We start from the raw sequence: 14,682 nt of genomic DNA, 5'->3' as shown, positions 1-14,682 counted from the left end.
TCCCCCTAACCTGTAATGCCATCCCCCTCACCTGTAATGCCTCCCCCCTCACCTGTAATGCCTTCCCCTTCACCTGTAATGCCTTCCCCCTCACCTGTAATGCCTTCCCCCTCACCTGTAATGCCTCCCCCCTCACCTGTAGTACCTCCCCCCTCACCTGTAGTACCTCCCCCCTCACCTGTAATGCCTTCCCCCTCACCTGTAGTGCCTTCCCCCTCACCTGTAATGCCTCCCCCCTCACCTGTAATGCCTTCCCCCTCACCTGTAATGCCTTCCCCTTCACCTGTAATGCCTCCCCCTCACCTGTAATGCCATCCCCCTCACCTGTAATGCCTCCCCCCTCACCTGTAATGCCTTCCCCTTCACCTGTAATGCCTTCCCCCTCACCTGTAATGCCTTCCCCCTCACCTGTAATGCCTCCCCCCTCACCTGTAGTGCCTCCCCCCTCACCTGTAGTGCCTCCCCTCACCTGTAATGCCTTCCCCCTCACCTGTAATACCTTCCCCCTCACCTGTAATGCCTTCCCCCTCACCTGTAATGCCTTCCCTTCACCTGTAGTGCCTCCCCCCTCACCTATAGTGCCTCCCCCTCACCTGTAATGCCTTCCCCCTCACCTGTAGTGCCTCCCCCTTCACCTGTAATGCCTCCCCCCTCACCTGTAATGCCTTCGCCCTCACCTGTAATGCCTCCCCCTCACCTGTAATGCCTTCCCCTCACCTGTAATGCCTCCCCCCTCACCTGTAATGCCTTCCCCCTCACCTGTAATGCCTCCCCCCTCACCTGTTATGCCTTCCCCCTCACCTGTAATGCCTTCCCCCTCACCTGTAATGCCTTCCCCCTCACCTGTAATGCCTCCCCCCTCACCTGTAGCACCTCCCCCCTCACCTGTAATGCCTTCCCCTCACCTGTAATGCCTTCCCCCTCACCTGTAATGCCTCCCCCCTCACCTGTAGTTCCTCCCCCCTCACCAGTAATGCCTTCCCCCTCACCTGTAGTGCCTCCCCCCTCACCTGTAGTGCCTCCCCCCTCACCTGTAATGCCGTCCCCCTCACCTGTAATGCCTCCCCCTCACCTGTAATGCCTTCCCCCTCACCTGTAATGCCTTCCCCTCACCTGTAATGCCTCCCCCCTCACCTGTAATGCCTTCCCCCTTACCTGTAATGCCTTCCCCTCACCTGTAATGCCTTCCCCCTCACCTGTAGTGCCTCCCCCCTCACCTGTAGTGCCTCCCCCCTCACCTGTAATGCCTTCCCCCTCACCTGTAATGCCTCCCACCTCACCTGTAATGCCTTCCCCCTCACCTGTAATGCCTTCCCCCTCACCTGTAGTGCCTTCCCCTCATCTGTAATGCCTTCCCCCTCACCTGTAGTGCCTCCCCTCTCACCTGTAGTGCCTCCCCCTTCACCTGTAATGCCTTCCCCCTCACCTGTAATGCCTCCCCTCTCACCTGTAATGCCTTCCCCCTCACCTGTAATGCCTTCCCCCTCACCTGTAGCGCCTCCCCCTCACCTGTAGTGCCTCCCCCGTCACCTGTAGTGCCTCTCCCCTCACCTGTAGTGCCTCTCCCCTCACCTGTAGTGCCTCCCCTTCACCTGTAGTGCCTCCCCCTCACCTGTAGTGCCTCCCCCGTCACCTGTAGTGCCTCTCCCCTCACCTGTAGTGCCTCTCCCCTCACCTGTAGTGCCTCTCCCCTCACCTGTAGTGCCTCCCCCGTCACCTGTAGTGCCTCTCCCCTCACCTGTAGTGCCTCCCCCCTCACCTGTAGTGCCTCCCCACTCAAGTAGTTGCTGTATAGTATGATTTCTTCTGTAATAACGTGTTTGTAGCTCACGTCCTAAGGTACCACACATGTTGTGTTTCATCTAGATATCGACACCTTTTAATCCTTAGTTCCCTACCTATAGTACTTTTGCTGTACCTCACTGTATCACACTATTAGTACCTCATTGTTAGTACCTCACAGTACCTAGGGGCTCTAAAATCATTGATATATATCACTTTTTCAAGACGTACTTTGAAGTTGCCTAAACACGAAGATCAATTTCTTAAGCAGGAGGCTGGGGATTTATTTAAGATTTAGTACAGACACATCTGTGAGCCTGTCTTCAGAGACACAGCTGAAAGTTCCTATCCGGATAGGCTTCCACATATGAGGATAAGCTACCAGGTATCTAAGATCTGCTATCCATACCATAGGAGCAGTCATAGCATGTGACTGCTCCTTGTCCTCATATGACTGCTCCTTGTCCTCATGTGACTGCTCCTTGTCCTCATATGACTGCTCCTTGTCCTCATATGACTGCTCCTTGTCCTCGTATGACTGCTCCTTGTCCTCATGTGACTGCTTCTTGTCCTCATATGACTGCTCCTTGTCCTCATATGACTTCTCCTTGTCCTCATATGACTGCTCCTTGTCCTCATATGACTTCTCCTTGTCCTCATATGACTGCTCCTTGTCCTCATATGACTTCTCCTTGTCCTCATATGACTGCTCCTTGTCCTCATATGACTGCTCCTTGTCCTCATATGACTGCTACGTGTCCTCATATGACTGCTCCTTGTCCTCATATGACTTCTCCTTGTCCTCATATGACTGCTCCTTGTCCTCATATGACTTCTCCTTGTCCTCATATGACTGTTCCTTGTCCTCATATGACTGCTCCTTGTCCTCATATGACTTCTCCTTGTCCTCATATGATTTCTCCTTGTCCTCATATGACTTATCCTTGTCCTCATATGATTTCTCCTTGTCCTCATATGACTGCTCCTTGTCCTCATATGACTGCTCCTTGTCCTCATATGACTGCTCCTTGTCCTCATATGACTTCTCCTTGTCCTCATATGACTGCTCCTTGTCCTCATATGACTTCTCCTTGTCCTCATATGACTGCTCCTTGTCCTCATATGACTGCTCCTTGTCCTCATATGACTGCTACGTGTCCTCATATGACTGCTCCTTGTCCTCATATGACTTCTCCTTGTCCTCATATGACTTCTCCTTGTCCTCATATGACTGCTCCTTGTCCTCATATGACTTCTCCTTGTCCTCATATGACTGCTCCTTGTCCTCATATGGCTGCTCCTTGTCCTCATATGACTTCTCCTTGTCCTCATATGATTTCTCCTTGTCCTCATATGACTTCTCCTTGTCCTCATATGATTTCTCCTTGTCCTCATATGACTGCTCCTTGTCCCCATATGACTGCTCCTTGTCCTCATATGACTGCTCCTTGTCCTCATATGACTTCTCCTTGTCCTCATATGACTGCTCCTTGTCCTCGTGTGACTGCTCCTTGTCCTCGTGTGACTGCTCCTTGTCCTCATATGACTGCTCCTTGTTCTCGTGTTACAGTTTCTTGTCCTCATTTGACAGTTCCTTGTCTTCATAGCCCATTTATTTGTCCTTATATGACAGCCCATTGCTTTGATATGACAGGTACTTGTCCTCGTATGACTACAACTTGTCTTCATATGACAGCTACTTGTCCTCATTTAAGAGTACATTGTCTTCAAATGACAGTACGGTTTCTACATATGACAGCTCCTTGTTATATATTCATACCTGCCCAGTGCTTCCTTCTCATAATTGAAGTTGAAATATATCGCCTTGGGCTCCCTCTAAAAGTTACACAGATTCACATCAGTAGGTAAGCTCTTTAAATATACATCATATTTATCTGTCTTGTGTATGTAATACTTCTTTTAAGGCATATGTTTGTGATAATCCTTTTAGACATACTGCACATGTGGCTATCTTTTCAGATATGCTGCACTTGCGGTAATATTTTTAGTTATACTGCACCTGTGTTGATCTTTTAACACATGCAGCACCTTTGGTAATCTCTTGGGACATGCATTGGTGATGTTTCTTAAGACTTAATCCTCTATTTTCTTGCTTCTTAATAAAAAGTAGAAAATCTTTTCCACACAGTTTTACAAATGGTCTCTCCTGGGAGGAATGATTGTGATCAACATCCCATAAACCATTCTTTGTAAGTTCAGATGGTCGTGATTTTATCTCCTAGAGGTGGAAGCCAAGCGAGGAGACAGCTGTCGATTCTTCTTTCCTCACTGTTTTAACATTGTTAGGAATGTTTTCTCAGAATGTGTGGGGTCTCTCTCTCTCTCTCTCTCTCTCTCTCTCTCTCTCTCTCTCTCTCTCTCTCTCTCTCTCTCTCTCTCTCTCTCTCTCTCTCTCTCTCTCTCTCTCTCTCTCTCTCTTTCTCTCATTCACACACACACACCCGCAAACAAACATATTCTCTTGGGTATGCCACCCTGTGATCAGACGAAGCGGATACCTCTTCAAAAGATTCTGAGATTTCTTTGTCCACTTGGAGACGCGCCAGGACAGATGGACACACACACACACACACACACACACACACACACACACACACACACACACACACACACACACACACACACGTCACAGTTTCAAATGTAGATATGATAGAGCCCAATAGGCTCAGGAATCTGTACACCAGTTGATTGACGGTTGAGAGGCGGGACCAAAGAGCCAGAGCTCAACCCCCGCAAGCACAATTAGGTAAGTACAATTAGGTAAGTACACACACACACACCACAAACACCTACACCCAGACCAAAGAAAAGGCATCAAAGCTTTTATTTTCGTATCTGCAACAATCGTGGTTGAATATATGGTGAGAAACTCACGTTGGGATTTTTTTAAGGACGTCGAGAGGCTTCGCGAGGACATTTGAATCCTCGAGGCACCTGTTAAAAAATTTTAATTAATTTCTTTAGAAGTAAAAATTGAGCTTGATACTAATTAAAGTAGGCTTATGTGTATTCCTGAATTATTTAACGGTAGTTGAAGGGTAATATAACAGAATTTAATGTAATCTGTATTTATGTATCCTTCGACACAAACGGAGATACATAAATGGTTCTATGTTTCCCCCCAAAAAAAGAATACAACATATTTTTGTAATCTCAAGGCCTTCGATTCTTTACTTTGCCTTGAGAATATTTTTTTTCAGGTAACATAAGGCAAGAAAACCCGTGTATCTTAGCGAACTTAATCAACCTAACTTATGTTGGCAAGTTAGCGCTAGTTTACCAAATCCCTGCCTGGCCGTTAATTAAGAGAAACTTACCAGAGCCACACATAACTTAGCCTAACTCCTTATAATATACTGGCCAAGACTTGGCTACGGATCTCATTATTTTAATAGTATTAATATTTGCAATGTCTTACTAGAATTATTATTAATACTTTCAATTTTGCATTTTCACTCATTATTTTTAATGATAGTATTTATTAGTTACTTGGGGAGGGGGGGAGGGGGTTCCGAGGGTGTATGAGTGCCCAGATACTCCCATACACCCTTCCCCATAATCCCATAGTTATACACCCTTCCCTGTCAGCATCTTTTGACACACTATCTTCATCAGTGTGAACTTCTTCACGCCATCTCTATCATCTTCCACGTGTTTTCCTCATATTTTACCATTACACACTTCCGATCTCCCCCACATACTCTCCCTGTATCCCCAACACATCTTCCTTGGCTCCTACTAGCACACACACACACACACACACACACACACACACACACACACACACACACACACACACACACACACACACACACACACACACACACTCCATCTCCACCCTCCCTGCACACACACTCTCTCCATCTCCACCCTCACTTATGATCTTATCAATTGTCAATTATCAATTATCAAATAAGGCATACATTCAAAGGTATGAACACCTTCCCTATTACTGTAAAAAAAAACCTTACATTATATCAGCATCACTTTCCCAAAAGGTTCTATCCTGAATGCAAATCTGTCATTTAAATATATATCTTGAAAGTCAGTATCTAAATATCATTAATATTAAAAAAAAAAACAATTCTGAAATCTATGATCTGGGCGCAGAACATATAACATCCACACAGACTTTGTAAAGGAGTTACAAAGTAACAAAGGAATTACTTTGTAAAGGTTTCATTAGTTCTTTCACTCCCTGAGCCCAGCCTGGGGGCCTCGTAGCCTGGTGGATAGCGCGCAGGACTCGTAATTCTGTGGCGCGGGTTCGATTCCCGCACGAGGCGGAAACAAATAAGCAAAGTTTCTTTCACCCTGAATGCCCCTGTTACCTAGCAGTACATAGGTACCTGGGAGTTAGTCAGCTGTCACGGGCTGCTTCCTGGGGGTGGAGGCCTGGTCGAGGACCGGGCCGCGGGGACACTAAAGCCCCGAAATCATCTCATCTCAAGATAGCCTGAGGTCAGGCTCGATTAAATTGACCAGGAGCCTGAGAAGATGGCAGTTAGGGCGTGTGCCCCATTCAAAGCTGGGGAGTGGGGTGGGGCACCAGGCAAACACCGACCCCATTGTGACACTGTAAAAACTAAATTCACCATTAATGCAACAAAGTTTAATGGTGTTTGCCTCAGGTATCTGACTTTCAACCTTTGACAGGCAAACCGACATTCTCTTTCTTAGGACCAGATAGTCAGAATATTTATTTGTTATAGTAATATTAATTATCAGTCGTAGGAATGTTATTTAGTGATATGATAAGTTTTATTATTACAAAATATCAACATAATGAACAAGAACATGTTTCCCAGTCATCTCAGAACATCTGAAAAACAACACTATCTATATATATGAAAGAGAATATCTACTTGTTTGCTTGTCTATCTGAGCTTGGAGGCCGACGCTTGGGGCTAGCCTCATTAAAATTTTGAAGGATTTATTGGGATTGTATCGAGAGTGTCGTAACTGGGTCGTGATCCCATGAACAGACGCGAAATGTTTTTTTCACAAGTCAATAGATATTCACTTCATTTTAATTATTTGTGAATTCTGATATTGACTTTTGGAACGTATGTTCAGATGAGAGATTTGCATTCTGGGTTCACCCTTTTGTTTGGAGGGCATTTGTGTGGGGAGGGAGGGAGGGAGGGAGGGCGTGTGTGTGCAGGGAGGGTTGTAACACGGGTTTTGGTTCCTCTCTCTATTTCTCTACCTTCTACTCCCTCTACCCGTATTCTTACTTTTATTTCTAAACCAAGGGACTCCAAAACTTTTAACAAAGCCAACTCCACGCCACGTGGTCCTAAGACGATTGACCGACTTAGGATTCTACACCCAGTATGACGTGACCTAAGCTCTGAACAACACCCTAGAGTCACCTCTGCTGCCACCACCAGACCAGTAATACAAGAGCAATGATCGAGGTCTGGATCGATCACGCTAATTAATCAACCTAGGGGCTTGATCCCCACTATAAACGATGACCTTGAGTGTGGAATAAATTACACGGTAATGATAATTCCGATTCGATGTTAGAATCGGCGCCCAATGCAACTCTGCCTCGTGTGGACCACGTGACCAGGACAAGTATACACATAAAACACATGGAAACAATAAAATGCAAATTAATAACAAATTTAATTTATTAAAAGAAAACTAAAACAAAATCTAAATATGTTCACTCCCTATCACTTTAACACTCCCTACTTGACCTGAGTGGCAAATGAGAAGACTATTTCTATACATAACCATAGCAACTATACCTCTATGTTTTCCAGCTAGGATGTTGGGCTGGTCTTGGGGAGAGGTAAGATGTTTGACCTCTCCCAGCTGCTCGGCAGATCACACTGATTTTTTCCTTGTCTGGACTACCCCAGACAGAGTATTGTATCCTTCCGCCTAGTCAAAGTCCTACCCAGTTACAAGCAAGGTTTAAGTTATAACAATTAACCTCTGTTGTACTTAATTGATCCAGACTGGTTGAATTATTTTACTGAATTAAATTACAAACATCTAACGGCAGAGCTGTTCCCGATCACAAAAATGGTTATTAAAACTTTGAGAAATAGTAGACCTGTCAACCCCTGATGACCTATGACCGCCGGTCACTCCGCCTTAAAAGTTAGATCTGATTCGTGACGTCACTGATGGTGACTTAAACTCAATAATTAGAATACTCTTGATATTGTATCCAGTACTATTATACAATACAATTTTAATGCAAAATGAATAAAGGCTAATTTTCTCTAAATTACTGAATACTATAGGATGGTTCATTATACGCAGCTATGAACAAAGATGCCCGCCATTTGTGACTCAGACCTGCTAATTCCCAGGGGACTGGGCGTTGTTGAGAGGTCAGGTCCCTACTCGAACTTCTGGAACCTTCTGGAATAATTCTTACAACAGCCTAGTTTGTTACAACCCCCCCGCACAAGCACTTAGTAAACCTTGTTAATTTGTTAAAATTCACGAGGTTTAGTATCCAAACCCACAATTCAACTCATGCCACAAACAAAAGCTAACCTAACTAATAAAATTTGACAAATAATAGTCCAACATCATAATAACCATGTTCATATTTCATAAATTTCTCAGCTGTCAACTGACAGCAATCCTCTAATATCAGGAAACATACATCCTATCCTTACTGACATAGCTAAATAACATGTCCCTACTCTACCATCAAAAACTAGCTATTAAACTCTCTTGGCTCTTCACTAGCCAAGTCCATGTGTCCCCTAGAGCCGGCCACACCGTGCTCAAACAAACATTAAAGTTATATCATCAGACTGAACTTTCAGTCATCCGGGAGCGTACTACGGAACTATCAGGTACACATCCGTGTACTACCCACTCCCCATCAATGTCAACCTTGACATGTTAAGGAACACACCTAATGTTTATTACATGTATCTAAAAATATAAAAAAAAAAAATCCTATACTATATCACAGGTTTCAGCTGACTGTACAGCCAAGTGTTCTCACTCACTAGAAGTGTCAATGTTTATATTGGTCCGCCTCTCCTGTGTTCAAACATTCTGAAAAAAAATAGCACAACATAATTTTCCATAACCGTTTGTTCTGGGCAGAGACAATTACACAGGGGCTTCGATTTTGATTACTGACCAATTTATAGAGCAAAATTCATATATTATACCAGAATTATTTTAAATCTGTTTTTCAACATTTAAAAAGTATTGTGATTCTAACTCTGTTTTTCAACATTTAAACAAAAGTGTCCAGATGTTCTTTACACAGATGTTCAGAGCCAACTTTGTTGTTTTGTATCAATTGTTCATATTGAGTAATCGAAAAAAAAAATCGATGCTGCTGGATGCTGAATGTAGTCGCTGACGATGACGGTGTCGATCTTGCTTCTTCCCATGTGTAGACATCAATACCTGGTCCTCTTGTACTCCCATCCGGTACTCCTGAATGACGACAGAGTGTAGTAGAGCGGAGTGCCAAGTGACAGCTGTAGAATACTGTTACTTCGGCCATTAATCTTGCTCTCGACAGTCCACACGCCTTCATATCAATCACAGTTCACACGGTAGTCTTGATGTTAAACTTGACGGCGCAGATGACCACAGCAGAGCAGGACTGGATGTACCAACGGTGTCTCTTAGCAGGAGTGGTGTCAGAAGGTCGTAGAGGCGGGTTGCTTGTTTGCAGAACAGGCGAATCTCGTCTTCCATCATTGCTCACGTCATCTCAGGCGTTTCTTGATGTCACCAGGTTACTAGGCCGTAAACACCAACTGTGTATACCCTCGTACCGCCGACTTTAGGCCCAAAGGAGACAATTTTGCGACCTTCTATTGGCGAGTCCCGGTACTCTGTAGGGAAACCGTGCCTTCCACCTGTGACCGCCTTATTTCCGCTTTCTTGTTACTTCAGATGACGTAATCATTAATCTTCCGGCGAAATTCTTGAGTACTGCTACGTGCTTTCCATTTCTTGACCTCTCCTCCAACACTGCTGGAATGGCTGCAGTCTTGATGACGCAGCAGGTGGGTAGTGGTGATCTCGAGACAGCTACCCCGGCGTTGTATGGCACCTCCGGTGACTGCTATAATGTGGACAGCTCGCTGGCCCTGACAACCTCGTTAGTGACGTGAGGCGTCGGCCGGGTGACTCTTGGACAGTTACTCATCCCCAAAGTAACTGATGTATGGGTTACTGGGTCTGGTGGGGGGAGGGCTTTGTGTAACGTGCCTCCCCCCTCGGTCTTTACAGACAAGGGTTCACGTGTGGCTGGAACAACTGGGTCGGTGTACCAATCAGACCTGGGAACAGACAGACACAACACAGCGGAAGCATAGATATACTCTGGGTTTGGTGGAGGTGGAACCCCAGAGCACGGTAAAAGTTGCTACCTGAGTCAAGTATAGACATAGTACATCTCATTGCCTTTACAGGAAAATCTAATGAATACTAAATTATACTAACCAAGGAAGTTACTTTACTGTATAGCGCGAGATCTCGTCACCATAGGGTGGCGAGACTGCACCTGACTACTGATGAGCGATGACAGAGGGTCATCCTCATCTTCTGACTAGTCGGTGAAGCCATGAGTCAGCACTGCTGAGTCAGGAACTAGACCCGCTGAAGGCAGTTCTAATTCCTCTCTAGCATGATAATGTTTCAATTTATTTACGTGAATTGTCCTTTCCACCTGGTCCTCGAACACTCCTTTTATAACAAGATTAACCGGGCCCCGCCCTTTTAATTACTCTATAAGGTCCTCGCCACCTCGGAGCTAGTTTCCTGCTCTGATTGGCGGGCGCAGCCTCATTCACTCTCAATACGAGGCTTCCTTCCTTCAACTCAAGAGGGCGCACTTTCTTGTCATAAAAATGAGCATACCGAGTCCGTGCCTTCTTGGACGCTTCAGCTGCAATATTCCATGCATTTCTCATTTTACCAAGGACCTCTGAAGGATAGTCCTCCCCGTATGCAACATTATGTCTGTTAAGCAGACCTGAGGGGAAATTGCATGAATTACCAGTAAACAAATGAAGTGGTTGGGTGTTAATTGATTGGTGGATGGCAGTATTCAAGGCGAACTGAACATAGGGTAGGTGTTCATCCCAGGTGTTTGCATCATGTTCAGCAAGGATTGCAAGCATATCCTTGACTGAACGATTAGTCCGTTCCGTCATTCCGTTTGCTTGTGGGTGGTAGGCTGTTGTAAAAGCCGAAGTTGTCTCTAAAATCTTACAAACTTCTCTAAATATATTCCCATTGAATTCTTGACCCCGGTCAGAGACTAAAACTTTAGGAGGTCCGAATACAGTAACGAACCTACGCAAGAACGCATCTGCAACCGTACGAGAATCCTTCTGAGGTAATGCAACTTGTGTAGTGTATCTAGACAGATGGTCAACTAGCACCAACACGTATCTGTTACCCGCATGACTGTGGTGTAAATCAATCAGATCGGCCCCCACACGATCTAACGGTTCACGAATTTCAGGAAATTCCTGAAGTGGGGCTTGTACCTTAAGGGTACCTTTCCTCCTCTGGCAACGAGGGCACGACTTCACGAAATTGATTACCTCAGAAAGTAATCCTGGAAAATAAAATAGAGACTTTGCTTTTAAGTGCGTTTTAAAGATCCCCGGATGCCCTGCAAGTTTTGAAGCATGCGCAAGCTTTAACGCTGATGACCGCAACGCGTCCGGAATAACGAGTTGAAATACTGCCCTATCATTCTGGCTATTAACATAAATTAAATTATCTGCATCTCGCTGAATTAAGCACCCGCCAATAGCAATACCGCTGGCGTCAGTGTGCACTTCCCACTCTTTCTCAAAATCAGGAATAGCCAATACCGGTGTCGTGATTAGTTGGTCTTTCAGTTTGCGATAGGCCTCGTCATGTTCAGAATTCCACACAAACTTCGCATTTTTCTTTGTCAGATCAGTCAGGGGTGCTGAAATGCCAGCGAAACCTTCAATATGACGCCGAAAATATCCGGCCGCCCCCAAAAATCTACGCACGTCCTTTGCTGTCCTTGGAGTAGGCATGTCAGCAATGGCGCGGCAAGAATCTGGGTCAGGTCGGATACCGTCTGGGCACACCTGGAACCCCAGAAATTTGAATTTCTGAGCCGCCAAGGTGCACTTCTGAACATTCAGCCTGAAACCTGCCTGATCTAACAACTTCAAAGTCTCAGTCAAGTCCTGTAGGTGTTCCTCAAACGTCCTGGAATATATCACAACATCATCCAGGTACGCTAAAGAATGCCTACCCAGTACCGGACTAAGGATAAAGTTGATGGCCCTCTGAAACGACGAAGGCGCTGTCTTCAAACCAAACGGCATCCTACGGAATTGATAAGTGTGCCTACCATCCGAGAATGCTGTTTTTTCCCTATCCTGTTCTGCCACCGGGATCGCCCAATACGCCGATTTTGCGTCAAGAGTTGAGAAATACTTAGCAGCACCAAATTGATCTATTATCTCCTGTATTCGGGGCAACGGATACACATCACCCTTAGTTAGTTCGTTCACCTTCCGGTAGTCAACACAGAAACGATAACTACCGTCCGGTTTCCGAACTAGCACAACAGGAGAGAGCCACGGTGACGTACTAGGCTCTATCACGCCCTGTCTCAACATTTTCTGGCACTCCTCCCTGATAATGTTCTTTGCCTGTTCCGGCAACCTCCACTGTCTTGTGTACACAGGCAAATGGTCACCAGTTGGAATGGTGTGCTCGATCTTATCAAGGAGACCAATCTGGTCATCCTCTGTCGCAAACAATTTCGGGAATTTTCGTAAAACTCCTCTCAGTGCCTTCCTATCTGCCTGTGCAACATGTTGCAAATCAAGTGCTGAAATTAATTTTTCCACTTCCTCTACATTCTGTGCAACATTTCTCATCTCGTATTGTACTTTGGATGGTGTTTTAGTGTTCAACATATTCAATGCACTACATTGTGCAGTGACGGCTGGCGTCTCAGCTGACTCATGGTGAAAGATTTCTGTGTCCTCCACCATGGTTCCCTGAGATACCCTATCACCTGCCCTGAAGCGAAAAGTCTTATGTGAAAGATTGACAACTGGAATGAGTGCACCTTTATCGAGCACTACAACTAAGTGATGAGGAATTAATAAACTATCACATCTCCCAGCCACCTGAAGGGTGGTACCTGGTTGTATGTGACGTCCCACGGCTACTTTAATAAATTTAACAGAATGTGGTGGGCAACTCTGTTTAGTCAATGCATGCAATGCGCATGACCTCTTAACTGTGTCTGGAAGAGACTTAAAAATCAATTTTGGATAGTGCGCATTATATTTCAGCTTCCTCTTAATTGAAGCTACAACTGGGGGATGGTCGATCATCTCCACAGGGTAGGAAGTCTGTCCCAACTGCAACCTGCAGTTCCTAGCCCCTTTTTGAGCAGACAAGGAATAATCAAATCGCGACAGAAAATCAGTTCCCATTAAGATGTGACCAGGAAAATCAAGGTTCTCTACGATCGTACATGTGTGAGGTTGCAATGCCCCATCAATCTCAAAATTAACTGTACCTCGACCTACGATCTCAATCTTTTCCCCATTGACTGCTGTTAATGTCTTTGCGCAACGTTGAAGACGTGCATACTTAAAATTGCTGAAGGCTGACTTTTTAATTACCGTTGCCTGGCTTCCTGTATCAACAAAAGCTGTCAATCTCACACCTTCCACTTTCACCTCAAAAGTAGGCCTGCCATCACTAGGAGCCTGCTTTCATGCTTTCGTAGGAGTGACTTCGCAGTCCCTCTGTATATGCCCGCGCTTCCAGCAGGAGTAACACCTCCGCGGATCTCTGTTGGTACCCCGCGCAGGGTGGCTCGAACTTGCAGCTGAGGGCTGCTTCCCGCCTGATGAACCCGCGCCACAGTTCCTCGGCTTGGCTCCCTCGCCTTTACTTAACGCCTCTACGTATGGCGACAACTGAGTGCCCGGCGTCTCCGTGCGCATCTGCCTGTCTAAGGCTGTGGCGGCCTGGGGTTGGGGTGTGGATGGAGGTTGGGGTTGAGGTATGGTGTGGGTGGCCTCGGGTTGGGGTGTGGATTGAGGTTGGGGTTGAGGTATGGTGTGGGTGACCTCAGGCTGGGGTGTGGATTGAGGTTGGGGTTGAGGTATGGTGTGGGTGACCTCAGGATGGGGTGTGGATTGAGGTTGGGGTGGGTATGGGGTGGCCTGGGGCTGGAATGGGTATGGGTATGGGTATGGGGTGGCCTGGGGTTGGAATGGGTATGGGGTGGCCTGGGGTTGGAATGGGTATGGGTATGGGGTGGCCTGGGGTTGGAATGGGTATGGGTATGGGGTGGCCTGGGGTTGGAATGGATATGGGTATGGGGTGGCCTGGGGTTGGAATGGGTATGGAGTGGCCTGGGGTTGGGGGAAGGGTTGGTATGGGAATTGAGGATGGGGTTGGGGTTGTTGTAGTGACGGATGAGGTGTACCTAGGTGGTCCCCAGTGGTGTCGGAAGAGGTGCTGTCCTCTACATTTCCACTTCCACTCCCACTGGTCCCCACTGACTGGTAATTATCTGGGTTAAACATTTTCTGTGATTCCTTGTGTGCCACGTCTCTTCTAAACTACCCTTTAGTACACCCTCGACCCGGTCTCACTACAACCGTGATCTTATACAAAATAAAAAAATCACAACTCTATTCTAAGAGAAAACTACTAAATTCCCAAAATAGGAATTACACCGATTTATCGAGAGAATCGCTGAAGTGAATCCAATGAATGAGTGTCTGCCCCGCACTCGTGTCTGACCGTGAAATATCCCGCAGTTCTATTGCTGAAACCTAAGTCCTTTACGTTAAAAAAAATTAAAGAATCTAATTTATATAAAACAAATTAAATGATAAC

The 14,682-nt window shown here is 45.9% G+C and overlaps 1 protein-coding gene across 1 annotated transcript in view; it reads left to right on the top strand.

The window, feature by feature from the left end:
• Positions 1-14,682, top strand: part of LOC123761431 (synaptogenesis protein syg-2) — a 125,133-nt gene that overhangs the window by 92,999 nt on the left and 17,452 nt on the right. The gene's annotated exons all lie outside the window — the stretch shown is intronic.

The sequence above is a fragment of the Procambarus clarkii genome, chromosome 7, assembly GCF_040958095.1.
Source record: "Procambarus clarkii isolate CNS0578487 chromosome 7, FALCON_Pclarkii_2.0, whole genome shotgun sequence".
Classification (NCBI taxonomy): domain Eukaryota; kingdom Metazoa; phylum Arthropoda; class Malacostraca; order Decapoda; family Cambaridae; genus Procambarus; species Procambarus clarkii.
The sequence above is the reverse complement of the archived record's forward strand: the minus strand, read 5'-3'. Positions and strand labels throughout refer to the sequence as shown.